The sequence below is a fragment of the Canis lupus genome, chromosome 29 (assembly GCF_011100685.1).
Source record: "Canis lupus familiaris isolate Mischka breed German Shepherd chromosome 29, alternate assembly UU_Cfam_GSD_1.0, whole genome shotgun sequence".
NCBI lineage: Eukaryota > Metazoa > Chordata > Mammalia > Carnivora > Canidae > Canis > Canis lupus.
Genome location: NC_049250.1, coordinates 16,141,638 through 16,168,800, shown reverse-complemented (window position 1 = coordinate 16,168,800; position 27,163 = coordinate 16,141,638). Strand labels below are relative to the sequence as shown.

The following is a 27,163-nucleotide window of genomic DNA, read 5'->3' as shown; positions in this document are numbered from 1 at the left end:
AAGATATGAATGTTCTGTACCATATATCCACCTATGGTTCCCAGGAATGGAGGCAACCAGCAGGTTTCTCACAGTCATACTAAATGCCACAAATGAGTGGAGTTTAGAAGACAGGGATTTCTGTGTGGCTTTGCGGACAAGGAATAGGGCCACAGTGTCTGAGATTTTTTTTTAAAGTTGTATTCATTTATTCATGAAAGACACAGAGAGAGATAGGTAGAGACATAGGCCAAGGGAGAACCAAGCTCCCTATCGGACTTGGGACTCAATCCTGGACCCCAGAATCACTCCCCAAGCTGAAGGCAGAGGCTCAACCACTGAACCACCCAGGCATCCCATCTCTCTGAGATTTTAAGATGTCACTGGTTAGCTAGATCTCCAGAGTCACCAACTAAAAATATAACATAATGATTCAAATTTTAGGACTGTAAGATATTGAGTTAGGGGTCTTATAGGCCAATTTAACAAATGCCTTCTGGGAAATTTGGACTATAGACCATTGTAGCAGACAACTTTACTATTAGCCTATTAACTCTCTATTTTCTAGGGAATGTTCAGGTTCCCATTGCAATATATGCCTTTCCTGACACCGGCTTCAGTTTTACCTGGTCTCAGTTGAGTAGACCAAGAGTGGGTACACCAAAAAAAAAAAAAAAAAAAAAAAAAGAAAGAGTGGATACACCAAGACAAACCAGTAAGACTCCAGTAAGACTCCTTCTCTAGTATTTTTTATTTTTATTGTATATAGGACAATCTTGCAGATAGTAAAACCAGTAAAATATAAGAACCAGTTTTTGTTTTGTTGACTTTCACCATTGTTTTCCTGTTTTCAATTTTGTTGGTTCCTGCTCCAGGATTTATGATATCCTGAGTTCTGCTCACTGCAGGCTTAATTTGTAAAGCCTTATCTAGTTATCTAAGGGAAACTTAGCTTATTGATTTTAGATATTTTTTCTAACATGTATTTAATACTATAAATTTTTCTCTAAACATTGCTTTCATTACATCTTCTAACCAAAAGTGGTGTTTTTATTTTTATATTATTGGCTGGCCTGAAATAAGAGAGATTGAAACTGATACACAAGAGAGGAGCAGTGGCTGGAAGATGGAGAGAGAAACCCAGTAGAGTTCAGTCTCCTGGTTCCAGTTGTTTCAGAGTGAACTTGCAACTCTCCCCCTCCCACAGTTTGTCAATCAACTTTTCCTTGGATTTAACCAATAAAATTCCTCTCCACACACAAATTTATACACGTTTTTTCTTTTGAGCATATTTTAGTTAGGTTTTGGTTACTGTTAACCAAAACTCCTAAGTGTCATGTACTCTTTCAATTAAACCCCAAGAGAGGTTCCTCAAATACTTCCAAGCCAGCTAATCTTAAATTATTTCATCTATTCATCCTTTAAGTTGAATGTGGCTTCCTGGTACTTGGAAATAAATACTTTGGGGAAAGAACAATGATATACTAAGATAGTCAAACAGATTCATTCAGATATATTGTGTAGACATTACTGGTACAGATAAAAGGAACAGTGTAAATCTGGGTTAAGACACTTTCATAAACAAAAGTTTATGAAGAGCTATTCAGGAGAACCAAGAAGAAATGAAAGTATAGCAAATAGTTATCTTTATCTATTTATCTCTATATTCAGCATTCCAAAGAAACAGTTTCAATTTTGGGGAAGAATGTATTCATCTATTCCATGAAATAAAAGAGATGGGACGCCTAGGTGGTTCAGCGGTTGGGCGTCTGCCTTTGGCTCAGGGCATGATCCTGGGGTCCAGAATCGAGTCCCACATTAGGCTCTGTGCAGGGGCCCTGCTTCTCCCTCTGCCTCTGTCTCTGCCTCTCTTCCTCTCTGTGTCTCTCATGAATAAATAAATTAAAATATTTAAAGAGAGAGAGAGAGAGAGATATGTCATGGCTCCCATAAATCAACAGATACCCTAAAATCAATTTTAATAAGACACAGATGTGTACAATTTCCACAATGGTGAGCATCCTGTTCCATGACCAGCTTTGATTCCTTCCTACTTGGGTCTTGCTGTCACTAATCCAGGAAAAGGATTTACAGGTTACTGAAAATAATCTGCTAAACAGATTATGGTAATACCCATAGCAGAAAATTCAATTATTTATTCAAAGCCTGCAATGCAGACCAAGTCTTTTGGGAGATTTCAGACTAATATGAGATACAAAACTATAAGCCAATAATGAAACTACTGTTTAGAAATTAAACAAGTACTGAGGATAGAGCAAGAAGGAATTTTCTGCTAGGGGTATATGGGATGTGATATATTAGGTATGTGATAAACATCTGTTGAGTAATTAAATCAAAACTGAGTAGTGAACTTGAATGGGAATGTTAGGGAGAACCTCACATAAAAAGATGAAATCTTGTTCCTATTGCCCATAATTCCCATATCCCCTGATAATAATACAACCACTTATTTCTGTAGAACTTCGCACATATTTTTATTACAAACATTGTATCTAGGCCTAACCTTGGATCTGCATAGACATAGTAGCCAGTGACTTTCTTGATAATTTATTCACATAAATCAACAGAAAGGAGGGATTCTGGGCTTGTGGGCTAAAAGTGGAGGGAGGACATTCTGACATTGTGACTAGGACATTTTTTTTCCCCTGAGGCGCCCCCTTCAAAGTTATCCCCAGTATGGAACAAAGAAATGGGGTTAGTTATGTTTCACCTTCTTTGCCCTATTCCCCAAAGTTTTCCTTTCAAACAAATAAAGTCTGTTAAGGTACATTTAAAAAAAAAAAAAGCCCTTTTATATCAATATTGGAACACAAGATAAAGATAGTTGGTCAATAATTGGTCAATGTGGTTAGTTGTTGACTGACTCTACATAAAGAGACCAAAAACTGCAAAGTTGCTTTCTGTACATTGAATAGCAACATGCTTTCTTTTCTGTCTCCTTGCTGATATAGAAACTAAACTCTTCATACATTATTAATAGAGATGACATTTAGTTTCAAATTCAATGGTGTAATACATTGAAACTTTTAGTTGTTTTAATATGTAAAAATAGATATATGCCCCGAGAACATACTAATTACAGAGTAATTGTCAAAATGTCTTCTAAAAACTCTCCTTAAATGACCTTAAACTAAATAATGGAGCCATATTCTTTTTTTAATTTCTTATATAAAATACAATTTTTATGAATTCTTTTTCTGTAGCCTTTTGAATTCTAATATTCTTATGCAAAATTCAAGTCTTTATTATTTATTCATAGTCCCTCATCTATAAGCCATCCGAATGGAGGAAAAAAATGTTGTCATGCAAAATTATTAAGTAATTTAATTTTGATCATCCAGTACATGATATTTAATCTTCTGAACTTAAATTACTTTCTGGTACATTACAATGCCATTAATATCATAATTTCTTAAAGCACTGACAGCTATACAGTCACCACTAAACTACATATAGCTTACCTTCTTTTGATAATAGATATAATTGAGAGAAGGTTCAGTACTCTGATGATGATGGGCAACCAGTTCAAAATAAGCACTTATTTTAAAGGTTCTAATTCCAGGAGTCTTACAGATTTTGTTTTAAATTTTTTATGTTGACATAAAATGTTCCTTTCAAAACAAAACAAAAAAATACTTTACCTATATCTATTATGTGTATTCTCAAAAGCAGAAAAAAAAATCAAACTATACCTTTCTTGAAAGGGTTCCTTTAAGGGTCAGAAAATAAATGTGGGCAAGGGAAATTATATCATTAAACACAGCAAAAACGCTTTCAATGGCTGTCATTGGGGAAACCAACATATTTTACCATTTTCTTATTACTTCTGTGATTCCTCCATTGAAATCTATTAGTGAAGTAAAATTTCCTTATTCAAATGACATTGTATCTTAAAGCTAAGCATGCATCCAAAATGCTAATCCTATGTTTAAAAGTAATAATTCTCCCTAGCATAATTACTCATTATAGAAAAATAATTATCTCTTAATTGCATTGGCACTTAATAGCAATTTGAAAATGGGAAAACTTGGAAATGTTACAATAATCCACAATACCTGTTCCTATAACTCCAGATTCAGTGTTCTCAAAACAGGAGCAACTTGCTGTTTTTAACTGGTCTGGAAATAGATGTGCAAAGAAATGAAGGAAACAATGAAAGCTATTTCATACCTGTTCCACTGTTTCAAAGCAAAAGGCTACTCCTTTCCATTGTTCTCATCCAGAGTTAAGCAGGTCAGTGGAGTCAGATTACTTTTCATTTGTTACTCTATCAGCCAATTCGTTATCCCTCTGGAAGACACAACAAAGAGAGAATAAAACATGCATGACAGTAAAGGTTGCCATTACAAGGTACCAAGTGATACCAAAATATATGCTACATTTACTATTGATCATTAGATGGTGCTTGGATCAACCAAATGTTACTATGGAACTGCCTCCAGGTTTCCATCAGAACTGCCAGTTAAGAAAATATGCATAAATAAAAAGTGTTGATGAAAATGCAGAAAGAAGGGAACTCTTGTGCACTGTTGGTGGGAATATAAATTGATGTATTCACTATGAAAAACAGTACAGAGTTTCCTCAAAAAATTAAAAATAGAAATATCATACAATCTAGTTATTCTAATTCTGGGTTTTTACTCAAATAAAATGAAAACACTAATTCAAAAAGATGCACCCATGTTTACCGCAGCATTATTTACAATAGCCAAGATATGGAAGCAACCTAAGCATTCATCAGTAGATGAATGGATAAGGAAGATATGAATGGAATATTACTCAGCCATAAAAAAGTAACAAAATCTGCCATTCATGACAACATAGATGGAACTAAAGTGAAAATAAGTCAGACAGACAAAGGCAAATACCATATGACTTCATTATATGTGGAATCTAAAAAACAAAACAAGCAAAACTAAAACAGAAACAGACTCATAAATACAAAGAACAAACCTATGGTTGCCAAAGGAAGAGGGGTAGTTAGGTGAGATAGGTGAAGGCGATTAAGAAGTATGAACTTCCATTTGTATAATAACTCACAAGATGAAAAGTACAGAATAGGGAATATGGTCAATAATATTGTGATAGAATCGTATGGTGACAGATGATAACTATGCTTACCATTATGACCATTTCATAATGTATATAATTGTCAATTCATTATGTTGTACATCTGAAACTAATATAACATTGTATGAAGACTATACTTCAATAATTAAAAAATACTGGAAAGACCATATAACATTAATAAGAAGAAGACTTTAATTGCTCATTACATTAGTCCAACAATTTTCATATCTGAACATTTTACTCAAATCTTAGTCAAGAGGCACTGAGTCTTAGGGGTAAGCAGAGTAGTTTTAAGAATGAAGGAACCTCTTGTTAAAACAATGTCCTAGCTTTCACAAGCAACAAAAGGTCACACGAGAGCACAATTCTTAGGATTTTGAGCAAGATCCTATAACTGAAAAAGACTTAAATCAAATGAGACAGGTGTTACTCTGATTTTGGCAAATGGGGTCTGGTTCCTGGGGCTGAAGGCAGAGTTTAAGTGTGCCACTTAGCACAGCAGTAGCAAGCCTAGGGTTATTTTGTGTGAACACTGCAGAGTAGTCTTTTCTCTGGATAGCATTAGATTTTATTTATTTATTTATTTATTTATTTATTTATTTATTTATTTATTTATTTATTTATTTTTTAGATACAGAGAAATAAAAAGCTATTTCCCCATAGACCCTGATTTCTAGCCAGAGTTTAGGAAGCAGACTATCATCCTGTGGAGAAATGGAGTGTGGGGGTGGGTAACTAAAGACATTTAGAACTAAAGTCACATCAGCTTAAGAACAACATCCTATGATGAAATGAAAATAGTTGCTATAATATGAAAATTTAAATATAATTTAAAAATTTCAGCTTATGTTTCAAATTCAGTTTAATATTTTTAGTAAAATTTATTATTTTTATATGATGAACCATATCTTAAATCTTCTTAATCATTGCTTTTTAATCTTTTAATGTATTGCATAAGCTATGAGTTCTAAAATTGGTTAAGTATTGCAAAACTCTCATGTGAAGTAGAACTGTGTATGTGTTTCAAAGAGCAAACGCAGTTTCTTATCCATCTAAGTCATTCAGCAATTAGTCACCTACTAGGTCCAGGCACTGGGCTAAATGCATACAAAATCAAATGTAAACTTTGGGTTTGTGGGTCACAGAGTTGCATCCTACCAAGAAAGGCAGATATTAATCCAATGATTACTCAAATAAGTATATAAATGAGACTTTGAAGAGATGTATAGTCTATTTATGAGATCATCACCATTTCCTTAGGGTGCTCCTAAAGACTATTTATGTACCTCTTTCTATTACTGCATAGGGTTAGGTTTATTATAGGCAATGACTAGTACATCAGCACAGAATCTGCAACAGGTACCAGATGAATTTGGATAGTCAACAAAAATCATCTTTTATTAATCATGAAAATTAGAGTAAACAGTCCTTCATTTAAATTTCATATCTCGGCAGGTGCACCTATCACTTATTTTTGAATATGCAAGGGCACATAGCCCAAACAAATCCTATTCAAAATGGCTCAACATGATGAACAAAGGCAGTATTATCAGTGTCAGTGTTACTATCTTTATTACCTCTACATTGTTTGTGTTGTTATTACAATGTCCAAAGAAGTGTTTCTTTGACAAAAATATCTGTCAGCAGACCCTTGATCCTTGTTTTTACCAATAGTTGTTCCCTGTTCACAATAGCCCAAGATGTCTCTTATGCCAATAAACTAAAAAGGTGGAAGCAAAAACTTTTGCTCTAGGTACAATCCTTTTCAGTAGGGTTTCCAGTACAAAGTGATTGTTCTGCAAATTGTCATCTGACTGTAGCTAAACAGCCTAGGAAAACAGTACATGGAAAGCAAAATAGTTTTCATTCCTATTTGTTTAGCATTGAAGTGCTTTTAATAATAGTACTGATCTTAAGATATATCTTTGTCTTAACTTTAATGAAGCCCCCGTTTAAGTAAAACCTCACCCAGCCCAGGGAACAGACTTATATTTGAAAGAGAAGAAATTGCTAAGGACACCCTCTAGAGACCAGTAACTGCACTTATATCACACTTGGTATAATTTCCTAAGTATTTTCACTCATCATTACATTATTTGATACTCAATGGTCGTTTTTAGAAAGAGATAACTGGCTAAGTGTGGTCATGTGACTTGCCCAAGCACAAATGTTCATGATGAGGGGCAAAAAATTGAAATTGGAGTAAAATCTAAGTACTCTGCTTCCAAAGTCTGTTGTTTTATATCCTTTAGTAAAAAGGCTGTGTTGAGCAATATAATTGTAAATGACAAAGAGAATCTCTTCTTATTGGTGTACATGGCCAGGCAGCCTCCTCAGTAGTCACAGGCCCGGGGAAGCAGCAGTCTTCTGTGCCTTTTGAGTCCACTGCACTAAGATTTTTTGCACCAATTTCTAGTGTCCAAAGTGGGTCTTCTCATTGGTACATTTCATCTTATTTATTCTAATAATGACAGTTACCTTGTGCCTTCTATTTTAGATATACATTCTCCCCTCATTTTGTCAAAGTTTTCTCTTTTGGTTGGCCCACTAAATTGCAACCAACCCATTATCACAACTTTGGTCTACAAGACTTTCTTATATCTTATATAGTAAATGGTGCTTTGCTAGTGGCGGCATACTAGACAAAAAATGCCATTACTAAGAACAGGCTTGATCTCAGCTGAGTGCCATTGGAAGGTGCTCAGAAATGAATGACTAAGGCTTAGCTGCCTCTGCTGGGGGTGAAGGTGGACAGATCTCTTTCTGAATGAGTCATGTAATGTAATTGGGTGCTGATTTTTCTACAACTGCACACACATATTCATGGTTCCAGATGTGTACGGTTAGATGAGCACTGATGCTGGTGGTGTCTCCTTCCTCCTGCTCCTAGGTGGGTACCTGTCCAAATTGGGCTCTCCTTTTAGGCCTCAGAGCTCCAAAGCCAAGCCCTCATCTAGATGTTGCCCCAGTCACCCTTTCCCTGGGATCTTACCACCACTTCCATAGCAAACCTCCTAGGTTCCCCAACTGCTTTCCAGACTCATCAGTGCACTGTATAGTTTTCTGTGTTGCTCCAGAAACCATGAACATTCTGCCAGATATTCTCACTATCAGTGGGCATTGGTAGGAGCTGGTCCAAGACCATAGACACACAGACTGGTCAGTGGCTACTATCACCAGGGCCCTACTACTATCTGGGTAATAACTATTAGGATCCCTGTATTACCTCAATCCTCCTCACAGCATCTCTTTCTCTTCTCCATTCTCTCAGAGCCAGACCTTACCTCCAGATATTAAGTAGAGCAATCCCATGGAACCAGTTTGTTTGTTTGTTTATTTAAAGATTTTATTTATTTATTCATAGAGACAGAGAGAGAGAGAGAGAGAGAGAGGCAGAGACACAGGCAGAGGGAGAAGCAGGCATCATATAGAGAGCCTGATGTGGGACTCGATCCAGGGTCTCCAGGATCACGTCGCTGCGCCACCGGGGCTGACCCTATGGGACCAGTTTAAAATGACTAGCCCTGGAAGTGACAAGCTGGGTCTCTATACAAGGTAGCCCTTACCTAGGACACAGTCTAAACCCTCACACAAAGCTGACCAGAACTAGATAATCTCTGGATGGAGTGAGAGTGTGAGTGACAAGTGCTTGCCCACAAGGGAAGCAGCAACCCTGCCCAGCACCCTTTTGAGAATCTCCCTGCTCCAGGTCCAGGGCTTGGATATCCACTAAGTGGCTCAAAAGCCTTCTCTGTGACTTTATCAGAGGTCTAAGCAAAATAGTCAAATGAATAAATATTCAATTCAGTATTTGTTCTCATATTAAAAAAAATAATAATAAATTTCATTGGTTCCCAGGCAGACTGGCTGAAGCAAGGCAGACAAGCTATTTCATGTAGATGTATCGCCCTCTGGTGTTCAAAAAGAAATGGACTGTAAACAACTTTGAAATCTTCCTCACCCCAAGTCACTCTTGATTTTCAGTAGCCCTGACACCCTCTCCCTCAGCCACCCGAGATTCCAAGAATTATGAGAAAAACACTCATGGAAGCATCAGGGTGGGGCAAGCCATTAGGGGGCACCGCCCTTTATTGCATTCTTCTGAAACTCAAGTTTTGCGATAGTGTCAAATATTGCTTCTGTCTGAAGGTAGAAATATTGGGACAGTTGTTGAACTACTGAGATCTCAGACCCATCTACTCATTGGCTGGGCCAGGACAGAAGATTTAAGAGATCCAGGCAGCAAATTCACAGTGAATAAAGGCCTGTCAGCTTCTACTGGGGGAAGGCAAAGTCCAAGAGACATTCCCTCTCCCTTGGGCAAATTGCAGAAGTCCCCAGATAGCAGATCTTAGTCAAGTTCTCCTTGGCCAGCAGGGTGGGGTATTTTTGTTTAAAGGCAGATGCGTATTCCAGCCAGAAAAGTTTCTCTCAGCATCACATTTAGCTACTTTGATCCACAAAGCATGAGTTTACAATGTCTGATTACCAAAGGAGGAGGCAATATCTACACCTAGAAGCATAATCCATAACACAAGACAGGTAACAAGAAGAACCAGGTGACGGTAAGAAAATACATGCTGGAGGAGGTGGGAGAGGAAGATCCTCCTGGGAGCCAGAGCTCAGACCCTGGAGACCAGGGACCTCCCCTTTGTGGTTCACGTTGGAAGACTTGCACTTGCTTTGTGCCCAAATTTGATAGCATAACAAGCATATCAATTTCCTAGCACTGCTATAACAAGGTAGCATAAACTGGATGACTTAGAACAACAGAAGTGTATTCTTTCACAGTTCCAGAGGCTAGAAGTCTGAAATCAAGGTGTCAGCAAGCTTGGTTCCTTTTGGCACCTCTGAAGAAAAATCTGTGTCACAACTTCTTAGCTACTGGAGTTGCAGGCAATCCTTGAGGTACCCCAATCTCTGCTTCCATAGCCATGGCATTCTCCCTTGTGTCTGTGTCTTAACATGGTGTTCTCTCTGTGTGTCTGTGTCTCCTCTTCTTATAGTCAAATTGGATTAAGGGCCCATCCTACTCTAGTAGATCTCATCTTGCATCTTTTTTTTTTTTTAACTTGCATCTTAATCTCTACTTCCAAATAAGATCACAATCACAGTTACCAGAGATTTAGACGTATCTCTGCTAGTGATACAATTAAACCCACAATAACTGGACTATAAAGTTGAGCAGATTTGGAGTTTGTATTTATGCCTCTTCAGTGGTGTCCTGGGGAATGTTTAACAACCAGTTTTCAGGGGAGAAAAAGCCCTAGTTCATAATGCTTGCAGATTTTCATGGTGTAACTATTCCCTCCCAGGCCTATTGCAAGCTACCAACATAACACCTAGCTTGCAAAATTCCAGAGAATTTAACAATATGTATCTCGGATCCACTGGTACTAACTGGTTCCAGCTTGCCAATGGGCCTATTACATTAAAAAATGTCAATGATTAAAAGGAGTCATCTGTTATAATTTCTTTTAAATACTTGCATATTGAGGCCAAGATGCCCCTACAACTTTTGATTATCAAAATATAAAATGATTGGTTTATATATAACTCATATCAAATTTTAAATTGAGCCTACCTCTGGGTCATTTTGTTTTGTTTTGTGTAGCTTAAGCATTCTCCGTCCAGCCCTTCTACACACTCTGCCCCCTACCTTTGGTGTGTCTACCATCCATAGGTCTCTGCACTCAGCTGTCTCTCCACCCCAAGTACTGTCATCTGACCAGGGACTCTTCAGCTTCCATGTGGTTTTTCCAGCCAGCACCCTTTCCTTCATGGTTCCTTGCCCTACTAGGATACCTGGATGTCCTCCAGCTCTCAAAACGTGAACTCTAACCTCACATTCCAAGCCTGTCATTTCCCACCACTTCAGCTAATTCCTCTGTGCACACAACATTTACATCTTACTAACACCAGCAACTTCCCAATCTATCAGCCATGTCCCTTTCCTCGACCCTTTCCCTGTTCAACGTATACTCTAGCATCACCATTGTAACTATTCCCTTGCCAATACCCTTAATTCCTTCTACACTATAGCCAATATTCAATTGTACATTCACTGGTGAGGGAAATGTTGCCACCACAGACCCATGGTCTCCAAACCCTGCAAACATGTCCCACATGCTTTTCTGTGGGGCTGCAAACATGTACCACATGCTTTTCTGTGTCCAAGAGGGCCCTACTTTTTTTACTATGCCCCACCACTCTTCTCCAATCTCCTGCTTTAATTTCAACAAAAGACAATATGTCTGCATCACAGCAAAAAACCACAGAGAGCACTCTATTGTTAACACAGTATTTTCACATAGACTCGTTTAACCTACACAACAACTGAGAGAGGTAGGCAGGATATTATTATTCCCATTTTACAAGTCAGGAAACTGAGGCTCAGGGAACATTCATATTAACATCAGATTAGTTATTAACAGAATCTGAGTGGAAACAACAGGTCTCCCAATTCTGAGAATCCCAGGTCAAACAGTAAAGTAGATGATTTGTCCAAGGGCACCGATGAGTCCAGGATAAGTACTTATATCCCTGGGTACCTTCCAAAGTCTTTTTTTTTTTAATTTATTTATGATAGTAACAGAGAGACAGAGAGAGAGAGAGAGAGGCAGAGACACAGGCAGAGGGAGAAGCAGGCTCCATGCACCGGGAGCCCGACGTGGGACTCGATCCCGGGTCTCCAGGATCGCACCCTGGGCCAAAGGCAGGCGCCAAACTGCTGCGCCACCCAGGGTTCCCCCTCCAAAGTCTTTATCCACCTCTAGAATGTGCTGCCTTCTCAACGGTTGCTTTATTGCTATAAAGCACCTGAAGCTCATTTACTATTTATTTAAAAATAAAAGCTAGGATTATCTTGAACACAGTTTTATTTTTCATTCCTTTGCAAATTGTTACCACCAATGATTGTTTCTTTGTGTTAGTGTTTTTCTGATATAGAGTTCTCAGAGCCTTGGCTGAAATAAGCCCATTTACTCTCAGCTCCTGTCATATGGTTCACAAGCTCTGGAAACACCAGTGATGAGATGGAAGGAGCCAGACCAGGGCTTTGATCTAGAAATGTCATCCCATGGAGCCCAAATGCTTGCCTGTTGGCCTCCAAAAGTGGATCATGGGTGGATCCATGCAGGCTTACAAGCTGATTTTCTGTAAACACATGAAGTGGCCAAAGCCCTTCCATTGGTATGGGGGCCATAGTGAGTCACTTGCAACAATTACAGACAGATAAGAATCTCAGCTCTTTCCTGGGCCTTCCAGTGAAGCATGAAAACCAAATGGAATTTGCTTTGTTGATAAAAAAGGACCACCCTGTCCCAGTTCTACCAATACCTTGCTTTGTTCATGCTGCACCTATATCATTGTACATCATTGTATATAGAGGCAGACATGCAAAAGAAGTGCTGACCCTCCCTTGCCACAGCCTGGTACAGCCTGCATGTCCACCCCTCACATGTTGCCTTTGCCTTAGAGATATGCTGCTTCCACCATATTAGACTGAACCCCACTCTCATTAGAATTGATACATATGAGGTATACCAGAAACACTGAACTAGGAGATGGATGACTTGGCTTCTAATGGTGGACATTGGGTAAGACACACGCCTTCCTGATCTTGATTCTTTCTCAGACAAGTGGTTAGCTGTGGCTGCAGCTAATTCAGCAACACCATAAAGACTGCTTATGCTGTCACAACAAAGAGAACTTCTGGGGAGCAACCCAGAGAGTTCTATAGGAAGAGAGGACAGAGGAGTCTCCTTTAAATAAGATTAATTTAGGCACTTATAGTAAGTATGTCACTGGACAATGTTTCCTAAAAGTGCTAGAGGAAGATGAAGAGTGAGGAGCAGCAACATGTCAGGCCATGAGGAGTAAACCAAATGAAGGGAAAGCCCAGGCCTGTTCCATGGGTGAATCAGCAGACAGCACATACCTATAGAATTATTGATTCATGCACTTTGTAAGCTATTTTTATGGACAGATTTGGGGGAGCTTTACAGGATTTTGCTGGCCCTTAGGGAACTTGAAGGCAATGTAGGGCACTCTTGGTGGCTCTGAAGACTGTGAGGGATATCTCACAGTCCCTACCCTTGGCAGTCCATAGCAACCATGTCATTGTCCCCCCCACCCTTCATGGGAGAGTGGAGTGGTGGGAAGAACTCTTACAGGATCATTGCAAACATTAAATGAAATTGTCCACACAAAGCACAAGCATGTAACTTTCAATAAAGGGTAGCAGCTATTAATGTTCTGGGGATTACCTCAAAGGCAAAGGAAAGTAGAAACCTCCTAGTAGTTCCAAGTTGCACTCAAATTTGATATATTCAGACATGTGAAAAAAATGAGCCCTCTTCCACTCCTGTTTCTGAGCTTGAGCCCATAGCTAATGCTTTCAGACATGTCTCACCATAAGGTTGGCACCTCAGGACCTGTGGGGAATATAGCAGCGGTGCTGGGAGGCAGCTACCACACAGGCTAAAAGTATCAGATAAAGTCATTTAGACCTAGGTTAGAATCCTGGCTCTGCCACCTTAGACAACTTACTTCAATTCTCTGAACCTCACTTTCCTTATCTCTAAAATGTGAACACATTTGTTTAATAAATGTCTTTTGAGCAAATGGAAATAGCACTACTTTCCACATGGGTCTTTGTGGCAATTAAATGAGATAATTACTAAACCTACTATGACATAATAGATGTGATGACTGATTTTATGTGTCAACTAGATTGGGGCATGGAATGCCTAGTATCTGGTCAAACATTATTCTGGGTACACCTGTAAGGGTGTTTTTGAATTAGATTAACATTTGAATCTGTAGACTGAGTAAAGCAGATTACTCTCCCTAAGTGGATGGGCCCCCTCAATCAGTTGAAAAGCTTGAATAAAACAAAACAGCTGACCCTCCTGCCAGTAAGAGGAAATTTCCTCCTGCCAGACTGCCTTGGGCTGAGACATTGGTTTTTTCCTGCCTTCAGATTGTAATTGAAAATTGGCATTTCCTGGGTCTCTATCCTGCTGGCATTTGGACTAGAACTATATCACTGGCTTTCCTGGGTCTCTAGCATGCCAACTGAAGATCTTGGGACTTGTCAGCCTCTATGATTGTGTAAGCCAATTCCTTATAATAAATCATTGATATAGATATGGATATAGCTATAAATATGACTAGGTATCTATTCTATTTATTCTATTTCTCTGGAGAACCATAATACAGTAGGTGCTAAATACAAAAAAGTTGTTTTTATGATTGCTATTTCTTGACAAGAAATGTTGTCCATATGTAAAACTAACTGAAATTATGTTGTTTAAGAGATGGGGGGAAATGCCAATTAATGGCCTTGCTATTTGTGTGTGATTCAGAAGATGTATTTGATCTTCTAAAACAAGCACTTATTATAACATATTTGTATTTATGTATCAAGATATATCTATTATATATTATAATATACACAAAGCTCCTGGGATATTTTATCTTTTCTGGTACAGACCATGACTTTGAGAAAGAAAAGTGTTGGAAGCAGAGAGGTAGCTCAGTATGGTGTCAAAGGACACAATTTGGTTTTCTGGTGATGACCTTGACTACCAGATAGTAAACACTCTGAAAGGAATACCATTAAGCCTTTGAGGATCATCAGTGACCTGGCACGTAGGAAACTTGTCTTCTAATTAAGACTATCAACTAAAATCTAAGTTGACATGAAGGAAAGGATCAAATTAAAATTTATACTGTGAAAAGTAATAGAGTATAAGATGCCCAATAATTCTTAGTAAAAAATAGTATGGAGACTATCAGGAATGATATTTATAGGTACAGATGTCTATTCACCAAGGTTTATTGAATATCTAGGTGATCTGGGAACTTTAACAGGTTAAAAATACAGTTTCACAGTTTTAAAATAAAAGAGCAAAACATAAAAGTATATGTATAATAATCTCATTTGAAAAAGTGTATATATACATACATAGAGAGCATGTGCATAATACATACTTAGACATGTTTATATATGCATAGAGCATTTCTGGTGAGTATGTGAAATTTGTTTGAAGTTCCATTGAGGGAAAGGACTGGGGACTACGATAAGAGGAAGGATTGTTTTTCATAGCAAAAGTTTTATAGTGTTTAAATTTTTACTACATGCACATAAAACTGTTCGATTAAAACTCTATTTTCATTAAACTGTGCTTGGAGCAGGATCATCAGTGCTGAGAGGGGCCCACTTGCTTTGAGCAGCTGTGCACTATCAATATTTAACCCCCGACCTTAACAGCATTGCCTTCCTGTCCTACTACAATCAGTAGTAACCCTTCTAACCATCTTCTATACCATCTCCAGTGTTCTCTTTAAAAAATGTGGCCTCCTGTTTCCTACAAGATAAAGTCTGATCTACTTAGTGGAGTGTTAGTGGGAAATGATACTGTACCTAATACTACTAGTATCATTCCTGGGCCTTCCAGAAGTCCATTCCTTTCCTCTCTTTCCCACTGTCACTACCCTAAACCAAGCTCATTATCTTCTTGGTCTACCCTGCCAGCCTCCTGACAGTCTTTTCTCCGGTTTTTCTCCACTCCTATCTGTTCTCCATATACCATATTCTTTATAAAATGCAAATAGTATCCTAAAGCTCCCCTGCTTATAGCCCTTTAAAGCTGTCCACTGTGAGCACCTGGCTGACTCAGTCAGAAGAGCATGCAACTGTTAATATTGGGGTTGTGAGTTCAAGCCCCTTGTTGGATGTAGAGATTACTAAAAAATAAATAAACAAGCTTTATTTGAAAAAAAAAAAAAAAAACTTCCTACTGATTTTAAGCTAAAATCCCAACTTCTTAGTAGGGCCAGCCTCTACGTCTTTCTCCAGTGCCATCTCTCCCTAATTCTTTGCTCTTTGCTCACTAACTACAACCACCACTACACCTTGCTCTCTGCTCACTGCTACTACCTACCATATACTGTTCAGTTCCTTGAATACAACATTCTCTCTTTCCTCTGAGTCTTTTCACATCCTATTTCCTATCTTAAGAAACTCTTCTCTCTTCTCTCTGGTCTTCCAACCCTACCTGGCTAACTTTTTCACCATAAAGGGTTATAAAAATAAGATTGTCATAAGAAAATTATAAATAATTGAAGAAGAAAAAGTCACCCATTTGAGAAGGAATCCTGAGGAGTTCAGCTATCAGAAGGATGCTGAACAGAGCATGGGTGGTGCAGTTTGCTAAGCATCTAACTCTTGGTTTTGGCTTAGATTGTGAACTCAAGGTTGTAAGGTCAAGCCCTGCATCAGACTCTGTTCAGTGTAGAGTCTGCTTAAGACTCTCGCTCCCTCTTCCATTGTCCCTGTCTCAAATACACCCCCCCCCCAAAAAAAAAGAAAAGAAGAGAACTGTGTAAGACCATGATCTAAGAAGGGGCTGCACAGGCTGGAGAATGGAAAGAAGAGGGGTCCTTCTGGTGAATAAAGTGGAGAGGACTGAGTGAATGGGTGGCAGAGGGGTAGTGGCTAGAGGTAAAAGACCTTGAAAGCCAAAATAGAGTTTGATCTTCATTTTTTAAACAATGAGAAAACTTGAATGGTTTTTAAACTGGCAAGTGACAACCTCCAGTATTTATTTCAGAAAGATGTGAACAGAGTTCAGAGGAATGAAGTTAGGGAGAAGGGTGATCTTAGGCAAAGAGGATGAGAGCCTGCCCGAGGGCAGCAGTAGGCAGAACTGGCAAGAAGCAATGGATTTGAAAGAGATGTGGAGATAACCTCCTGGGCTTGATGACCAAGTGAAGGGGAGGAGAGACCCAGGAATTAGAGAGGACTCACAGAGCTAGCCAGAATAACTGGGAATATGGTGAGGTCATTGGCAGAGATGGGAATCACTAACAGAGAGCAGATTTGGAGGAAGATAATGAATTAAGTTCGGAACATGTCGACTTTTGGGTGTAAGGTCAGGAAGCCTATGTCCATGATTAAGATCAGACACAACTCAAGGTATAGCATGCGGGCCCATCACAAAAACCACCTATTAGCGTTGATTTCATCTTTTCTGGTGTGGCATGTTTCCACAACTCCTGTTTTCCATATCCCAACAAAGTCAGTGAATTGTTTGCCTTGCATGCAGAGACGGAGTTGTAAAAGCACAGGGAAGGTGGAGATAAGGTCTGTGAGTGGGAGAAGACATGTTGTGCCAGGGTTGAAATTTGCAGTAGAAAATTGTTTTTCTCTCCAACTTTGTGTCAATCACTACTCTATTTCTATTTAAATTCCAATTTTGCCATGATAAGCAGCTTGAACTCTTGGGACAACTTCACCTCAACTCTGCACTCAGCCCCTGAGACACTTTGAAGTCTACAATACAACATTTTTCACATAGTTATTCAGTTCCCTTTTTGCTTTTGAACTCTTCAGAGGTGTAGTATATCTTGTCTCCCTAACTAAAGTCTTAATTCTTAAAGAACTCAATTTATGCCCAACATTTAGTTTTTTTATTGTCACAGAGCCTCGTATATATTAAGCTTTCAAAAAACACAAAGTAGATTGAAACTGACACTGAATTCATGTGGGAGAGAAAGGAGAAAGGGCAGTAACCACCTGGAAGGACAGAGTACAGCAAGAGATAATATGTTGGTTAGAGGTGTGAGATAGTATCAGTTCTTAACATAGAAAGGAAACTATTCTGACATAAAAGGAATGATATCCCCCTCTCTTAATAATAATCACTTTGCGTTCTAAATATGTTTAAAAAGAGGAGAGGAATATTGGTATTCTAATTATCAAGTAAGTTGTCTTCTCAACTGACTAAAAAGTCTGTTTTTCAGGGACCACCTTTGGCTTATATGCAATATTGATAAAATACAGAACTTGTCCTTCACAGTTAATTATATTCAGTTGCACTAAACAGTGCAAGACTTAGGGTTAAGTCTTTCACCTCCTTTTAGTTCTTCCTTTTAGTTATAGGTGTGGCCATCGTGATGGCCATCGTGGTGTTGGAGCAACGTTAAATATAATTCCTTAGACAGAGGAATGAAGATGGGACAAGCCCAAGTATTGCTACTGGGGAGATTGTGCACTTGTCATGATGGAGGAAGATGTATGTGGGGGTGGTGGGGAGAAGAGATTTTGCTGCTAGCTGACAAGTACCAATAGGCCTCTAATCACAAAGATCTCCTAGCTGTCCTGCCAGCAGTGCCTGCCAGTCTACCATCAACATCACTATTTAATATGGAAACCCCCATTAGGATCACTGGAAGAATGAGACCTACAACTCAGAGCTTTCAACAGGGAGTGCAGGAAAGGAAGTGGTTCAAAAATGGATCTGAGACTACTCTTGGGAACAGCAGGAAGCATGACTCTGGAGGTTAGCAAAGATAAGAGGGAAAAGACACAGGAGTGATTACTTCACAGTCTTGCCAACGGCTCCATTCCTGCTCCTTTTAGAGCATACCTTTCCCCTTCTGAGATTCCCCTAAGCACCAGGTGAATAGCAGGAAAACTCCTTCTAGGCCATGGTGGCAGCAACGTCTGTTGGCTCTGTGTCACATTCCTTTCCAGACTTCACAGGCCTCAGGTTACAAAGGTCTCATTGCGCAGTTCTTAGGAGAATGAGCATGGAGGGTGGGCTGGGATAAAGGAAAGCCCTGTATGTGTCAGAGATTCAGGTGTGGCTAGATGCCAAGGCACCCCAGGTGGTGGCAACAAGAAAAAGAATCAAATATCTTGATCTCTAGCAAGGTAGCTTTCTTTACTTTTATTTTTTTCTCCCAAGGCTGTTAAATAAGACTTATCAGGATGCTTCTTCTTGGGTAATTTGATGGAAAATATTTCAAAAGTTCACTTGGCATACCTGTGTTTTGGTTTACTGGGAGAGATTTGAGAATTCAAAACCCACAATGAAGAATCTGAAACTAAAGCTCTTTTTATCCTTCCATTGTTCATAATCAACTTTCTCCTGTAGTTTTATGCTGTCATATGCACAAAATTGCTCAATATATTATATAACCTTTGAAATTAATATGGAAGCTGAAAGATATTACCACATCCCTGTTTAAACCCTTTCTTTCAGATTTGGGGATTTTAGACAGATATCAATATATTTGCTATGAATTGAATTGGAAAAAGCTCTGAGTGTCTGTATCCAGGGAGTGCTTGGGCTCAAATTTACAGATTAATTAGAGATGCAAGACATATATAGCTCTACATAAAACAAACAAGTCTAAAGAAACTCCTAAGTTATCAAGCTAATTCCAAATAAATATTAATTCATGGGATAAGTTAGGAAAGGCTCACAAAGGATAGGTTAGTTACCACAGATGGTATAATAGCCACACTTGCCAGATGAAGTGTCCACTCATATATACATTTATGGAGTGAACATATGTGTATCACAGAGTATGCACACACATACACATAAACAAAGAGATCTACCTAACCTGGAAAAGACATGGCCACAGAAAGTTTACATATTTATTATAAAGCAAAAAGGCGGCATGCTTGGGTGGCTCAGTGTTTGAGCGCCTGCCTTTGTCTCAGGGCATGATCCCGGAGTCCCAGGATTGAGTCCCACATCGGGGTCCTTGCCTGGAGTCTGCTTCTCCCTCTGCCTATATTTTTGGCTCTCTCTCTCTCTCTGTGTCTCCAGTGAATAAATAAATAAAATCTTTAAAGAAAATAAAGCAAGAAGGCTGTTAATGGTATACATGCCTTTTTCCCCCCCAGTAAACTACTACTAATCAGGCCTCAAGGCAGGGTAACCTGTTGATTTCCCTGGATTTATTTTCATTGTTATCTCAGTTTGGTGGATGGGGTCTTGGGTGCCTTTTCTTGACCTTGACCAAAGCTTATTTTATTTGGAGTTGTAAAGGCTAGGAGAGGTGTGGTGATTAGTGTCACCTGGAGTACTTGAATTTACCAATAACTATATTAAGAGGGTAAAATGAGGTTTCCTCTCTTAAGATATTCTAAAATAACTCAAATATGAACCAATAAATTTGTTCATCATGAATTAGGGGCAGAGAGTATTGGAGAAGCCACTAGGCTGAAAATTAGAGGATTTAAGCTGTGGCCCCAAGCTAGCACTACTAGCTTAACCACCTAAGTCAAGACACAACTTCTCTGTGCTGGTTTCTTCTTCTAGAAATGAGGACACATTGAAATGTATGATCTCTTAGTTCCCCTCCACTCTAAAATTCTGTAGTATATGACTAACACAATGGTCAGAGAACATTACAGTCAATAAATATAAGTGTAGACAAGTTAGGGCACTCTATGTTTTTTGGATTTTTTTTTTAGGTTAAACCTAAACTTAGTTGTCACTGACTATGAGTGAATTATAAAAATTGGAAGCATGAAGTTTTCATTTTCAAGGACCTATGAGGTTGGATCATAATGTAATTGTAAAAACTATAGTGGCTTCTGTAGAGAGAAATTGGATATATACTGGAGTTAATGTGAAAATACATTTTGTTTTTATCTGGACCTCTGGATTTATTGATGTGCTTTGGATTATTAAAACTTTTATAATGTATACAGGATTGGCCTTGCTGCTAAGATATATTTATTCCTAATGTGTTGGAGACCAAAGAGTGTTAAAATTAAGTCCTGTGGTTAGAGATTAGGTCTCCTCTCCCCTTGTCTATTGCTGTCAGGGTTCCTTGTGGGTAACTAATCTACCCGTCAGAACACTAGACTGCTCCTTCCACTGAGGGAATGTGGCAATAAACTTAGCTCTCGCAGGCAAATCTCAGCGTGCCTGCTTGAACAGTCCTGTACTCCGCTCTGGGGTCGCAGTGTGCTAAGACACAGAGGGAGGCCAATGGAGATGAGTCAGGACCTGGCACCCACCCCATGCTCCTCCCTGCTGGTAAACAGAACAGCTATTTGCCCGTCACTCGAGCCTCTCAGGGCCCCAAGACTCCAGGAAGAAACAAATACTTTAGAAGCCAAAACCCCAAGGCAAGGTAAAGAAAACAGAAATGTCCGCATCCCCAGCGATGATTTCACTGGCGTGAGTTCTTTAGAGGGGGAGGAGCTGTAGACAGTTACAGCTGAACTGTTTTACCTACTTCTCAACCATAAGGCCCTTCTCTTTCACTGTTTATAGGGGATGATGGCCTTTTGCCTGTTAAGCCCTGAAATCTCAAAAACCAGAGTTTAGAATTAATCTTGGTTGCTAATCCATAATAAATTTATTTCTCCTCTTTTTATTACTTTTGTTTCTATTTTTATACTATCTTCTATTAAAATACTTCTTTCAGTTAACTTATTTTTTGTTTAGTTTATTTTTCTCTATTTTGGGGAGAAGCTATTAAAAGAATAAACATTACCAGGCAATAAATGTAAACTACTTTACAAATAATTTTACACTGACTTCTTGAGGTAACTGTTTCTTTTGCATTTTTGCAGTGGTTGAGGAGAGAACAGTGTGGGGCTAACAGTCTTGGAAATGTCCTCATCTGGCTTCATGACAATAAATAAGACTTGCTGTTGGGAGGCTACACCTCAGTTCTCTTTCTGGTGGAACTCCCTTGGCCTTTTTTCTCCTTATTTGGAACCTTGGAACTGTAAAGTATCTGGTGCATAGATTCAATGCTTATACGATTACTCTTAAGGCTGAAGATACACCCATCTTGAGGTCCTCTCCTGGTTTTTTTAGATACCAGAAATTTCTGTTCTAAGCTTAGGAATTGTTACATACCTGAACTGGAGGCATGGCTGGCTGATTCCTTCTAGCTCTGTCAGATAGCGTCCCACCTCTAATATATCAATAGCTAAACCTCCTGTTACCTCCTTCTCAGTAGCCAAGGCTGAGATTGGCTGGATATTGTGATGTCACAGAGTAGAATCCTTGCTCCTCCCAAAGACCCAGGTGAGATCCTCCGCTTCAACATTTTCTGTCTTGCCCTTGACAGGAGGTTGGGTAGCTTAATTCCTTTATTTCTTAACTGATCCATAGAATCATAGAATCTTACTGTGAGCAGAGACCTTGGAGGCCCATGACTAGATTCTATTCTAACTCCTGTATTTAACAGATAAGGAAATTCAGATTCCAGGTAGTTAAGTGGCAGAGCTAAATCTAGAACCTGGGTGCCCTAAGTGTTAGCCCCCTGCCTTCTGAACACACTGTACTCATGCTGAGTTCTACTCTCTAGATTTTGTCAACATCACTGTTCTCTGATAAACAAGCTCACTGGATGATTTTTACCTGAATATACCATAACAAGAGACCATTCAGATAATGTGCATCATGGTAAGAGAATACAGTCTCAGGGAAGATCATTAGTTTTTTCTGACAATCTGTTGGTACCAGAAACAGCTAACTTTGGTCCTGGCCCAAACTCAGAAACTCTGAGCCACCAGATCAATCCTATACTAACAAGTAATGTAATTTCTAAGTAACTGATATTTTCAATGAGATTTGATATAAGGAAGAATGCTCAACCCAGGATTAGTGTTGGCTGCAATGCCATAGAAGGTTCTAGTGTTTGTTGAGAGAATGGGAAGGAATAATCAATAAAGAAATAGATTTTCACTGAAATTCTCCATACCCTTCACTTTTTCTAGATACTTTTTCTAGATATGGCATTAAAAAATTATCTGCATTTCCATGAGATGACTTGTATCTATGAAGCCAGAGACTTGTACTTGCAAAATCTCTCAAGAGGGGAACATATATTACACTTTTATAACACCAACAACTAACATTTTACATCATGTTTAAGCATTTACAAGCCATTTTCACATATATCATTTCATTTAATCTTCACAGCTCAGTAAGATAAACAGTGTATTATTTTTAGTACGATTTTATGAGTGAGAAAATTATAACTTAGAGAGGTTGTGACTTGCACAAGATCACAAAGCTAATTAAGTGGAAAGGGTAATATCAGTTAAACCAGATCTTCCAACCAAGATTTTCCCCACCATAGGGCTTCCTCAGGGTGGGAGGAATTGTCATGTGGTCCTGGAACACACTTGAAGGCAATTGCATTAAGCAACCTTTTGATTAACAAAGAAGAAATTATTCCTCTGGGTCATAAATACTGTTTTACTAACCTCCTACATGTCTCAATAAAAACTTAGAGAAATGGTTAGTGAACACTAATTTCAAACTTTAAAATAATATAACCATTGCCCTTCCACCTGACAATTCCACATCTGTGAATTCTCCTAAGGGAATTATCATGAATATGAATAATATTTAACTACAAGATATCTGTCCTTTGGAGCATTGTTTATAATAGAAAACAAATTAAAAGCTCAATATTTGAAGAGTGGTAAAATGTATTATGTTTAACTCATGAAAATAATGTTGTAGGTAAAGTTTCCTAGAACCTTAATCATTTGTGTGCTATCTTTGGAATAGCACCATCTGTACTAGTATCTACTTAATATCTTTATTTTTTTTACTTTTTTAAAAATTAATATCTTTAAATTAACTCTTACACTTTACTGAAATAAGAGAATTTATTTTTTAAAAAGATTTTATTTATTCATGAGAGACACAGAAAGAGAGAAATAAAAGAATGTAAAGGTAATTTTTAAAATCATTACATTAGGAGAAATGTAGTACCGTGTCAGATAACCATAAAAACAGATATAACAAAGTCAGACCCTGGGCCAGTCCCACCCATCACTATACCTGCAGCAGTCATGACCCTGCCACAACTGGAGAGTGCAGGAAGCCTACACATAGGACACTCCTGGAACACCTGGTTCTAGTGACCAGGGGTACCATACTTCTGAGTCCCCACCGGACATCTCCTAATAAGTCCACTTCTTTTTACGGAGATGTAGCTGAATTATCTAATATATAGAAACAGAGTTAGGCAAAATGAGAGTGAGGAATATGTTCCAAATGAAAGAACAAAACAAAACCTCAAGAAAAGAACTGAACAAAACAGAGACAAGCAATCTACCCAATAGAGCTCAAAGTAATTGTCATAAAGATGTTTACTTTATGACCTCAGGAGAAGATTGGATGAACACAGTGAGAACTTCAATAAAGAGACAGAATGTAAGAAAATACCAATCGGAGCTATGAGATACAATAACAGAAATAAACAATACACTAGAGGGAATAAAAAGCAGATGAAGTGATACAGAATAATGGATGTGCAACCTGGAAGACACAGTAGTAGAAATCACCCAAATTGAAAAGAAAATGAAGATAGTTAAAAGGATCTGTAGGACAATACCAAGCATACTAACATTCATATTTTAGGGGTCCCAGAGAGAAAAGAGGGGGCAGATGTCTTATTTTAAGAAATAATAGCTGAAAACTTCCCTAACTTGGCAAAGAAAACAGATATCCAAGTCCAGGAATCACAGAAAGTCCCAAGTAAGATGAACACCAAGATAACATTACAACTAAAATATCAAAAATTAAAGACAAATAGAGAATCTTAAAAGCATCAAGAGAGCAATTAGTTATGTATAGGGAATTTCTATAAGACCAACAGATGATTTTTCCGCAGAAACTTTGCAGGCCAGAAAGCAGTGATGTGATATATTCAAAGTGCCAAAAGGAAAAAAAAAAAAAGCCTACAACCAAGAATATTGGGCAAGGTTATCATTCAAAATTGAAAGGGAGATAAAAAGTTTCTCAATAAGCACAAGCTAAAGGAGTTCATTACTGCTAAATAGGCTTTATTATAAGAAATATCAAAGGATAGGGTACCTGGGCAGCTCAGTTACTTAAGCATCCTACCCTTGCTTTTTGCTCAGGTCATGAGTTCAGGGGTGTGAGATGGAACCTGTTTAAGATTCTCTCTCTCTCTCTCTCTCTCTCTCTCTCTCCTTCCCACTGCACCTCCCCCCATTCACTTTCTCTCTCTAAAAAAATATTGATTAATTAAATAAAATAAATCAAAGGACTTCTTTAAGTGGAAAAGAACAGGCCATGACTAGAAACAAGAAAATATATGAAAGAAAAAAAAACTCACTGGAAAGTCAAACATATAGTAAAGGTAGTATATCAACTACTTATAAAGCTAGTATAAAGATTAAAAAACAAAAATAGTAAAAACAACTTTAGAATAGTGAGACACAAAATAAAAGATGTAACACATGACATCAAAAACATAAAACATGGTAGAAAAGTAATAAAAAAGTAGTGCTTTTATCATGTGTTCCAACTTAAGTGGCCACCAATTTAAAATAGACTATTAAATATATAAATTGCTATATATGAACCTCAAAATAACCACAACCAAAAGCCTATAATAGATACACAAAAAAATAAAGAGAAAGAAATCCAAACATAACACTAAAGAAAATCATCAATAAGGGAAGAGACAAGACAAGAAAAAAGAAACAGAAATGAACTACAGCTCTTTTGCTTAGGCCATTGGTGCTGGCAGGATGGGCAAGTCTTGTGGTCATCTTACTGCAGGAAGCTCTATAGCCACCAACAAGATCAGAAGTGGCATGATAAACAGTACAAGGAAACCCATTTGGGCACAGCCCTGAAGGCTAACCATTTTGGAAGCATTTCCCACGCAAAGGGAATTGTGCTGGAAAAAGTAGGGGTTGAAGCCAAACACAAATTCTCCCATCAAGAGGTATATCAGGTCCAGCTGATCAAGAATGGCAACAAAATTTACAGCCTTTGTAACCCACAATAGTTGTTTGAATTTTATTGAGGAAAATGACGAGATTCTGGTCCCTGGATTTGGTCACAAAATCATGCTGTCAGTGATATTCCTGGCATTTACTTTAAGGTTGTCAAAGTAACCAATGTTTCTCTTTTGGCCTTATATAAAAGATCAAACAGAGAAAGACAAATACTATATGATTTCACTTATGTAAGAAATACAGAAAGCAAAACAAATGAACAAACAAAACAAAACAGAAACTCATAGATACAGAGAATTAGCTGATGGTTGACAGCAGCAAGAGGGGGATGGATCATTAAGACATACAGTCTTCCAGACAGGAATATATTGTACAGCATAGGGAATATAGCCAGTAATATTGTAACAACTTTGTATGGTATTAGAAGGTAACTAGACTTATTATGCTGACCATTTCATAATGTGTATAATTACCAAATCACTATGTTGCACACCTGAAACTAATTCAATATTGTATATCAATTATTCTTTGATTTAAAAAAAAGAATACAAAGTAATACTATTAATGCATGGATTTTTGATGCTGATACCTAGCAAAAAACGTGACTGATTTAATCGAATCACAATTCATACCCTTTATTCCTGTAATAAACTTCACCTTTCTGTAGTAGAAATCTCTTTTTTCACTACCAATGTACAACAGGCTCAGTGAGGAAAAGAAATGAAGTGCATGTCTGATTCCAAATTGCAGTTATGTATATTTCCACATACCTGGCATACTAAATGATTTTTAACTTCTAAAAATGACCCTTTGATGTACTTCAGAAAAGAGCATAGCTATCACATGGACAGTGAGTATACAAGAATCCACACTAGACTTCTGTGTGATTTTCACTAATGGTTCTCAGGAACTGTGCTACAGCTTAGAAAGCATTTTTGAAATTTGTGAGTGTTTTTGGTTGTTGCAATCATTAGGGATTGGAGGCACTCCTGCCTTTGTTAGGCAGGGGCCAGAGATGTTAGCCTGCAATGCCAGGCATGTTCCCATGTGAATAAGAATTGACTGATAATTTCAAGTGACTTTATATATCTTACAGAATATCCAAGTCAATGAAAAAACTAGTGAGCCAGACCTAAATATTAGTTGTAGTTTATAATTACCTAAATCAATCTAACATGGAAATGCAAAATTTTTGCACAGTTTTAATATACACTGATTTTTCCTAAAATGCAACAACTTTGTATATCAGGCAAGACCATACTTTATTTTGTTTACAACTTTACCAAACATTGTTCACAATTTTGGAAAAATCAGCCTACCAGATAGCCATGGTGCCTTGAAGTCACCCTTCATTTGTATCTGTCTACACTTGCAGCTTCATATTCTCAGCAAATCTCCCATTATATTCTCCACTGTAGTCAAGCTCAAGCATTTAACTACTAAAATGTATATGCTTTTATATGAATTATTTTCTTTAGTTTTTCCTTTTATCCAGTATAGGGCATTATATTGACTTTTATTAAATTATGT

The 27,163-nt window shown here is 38.0% G+C and overlaps 1 protein-coding gene across 4 annotated transcripts in view; it reads right to left on the bottom strand.

Moving 5' to 3' along the window:
- DNAJC5B (DnaJ heat shock protein family (Hsp40) member C5 beta) overlaps positions 1–21,903 on the bottom strand; it is an 82,097-nt gene extending 60,194 nt beyond the window's left edge. The window contains exons 1-2 of one of the 4 annotated variants that reach the window (XM_038579409.1): positions 21,756–21,903; positions 4,171–4,290 (exon numbers count right to left, since the gene is read on the bottom strand). The gene's annotated coding sequence lies outside the window, so the exon portion shown is untranslated. Of the gene's footprint in view, positions 1–4,170; positions 4,291–12,615; positions 12,732–21,755 lie in introns of those variants that run through there. The other 3 variants (XM_038579412.1, XM_038579411.1, XM_038579410.1) reach the window with 3 other exon arrangements.
- Positions 21,904–27,163: the final 5,260 nt, after the last annotated feature.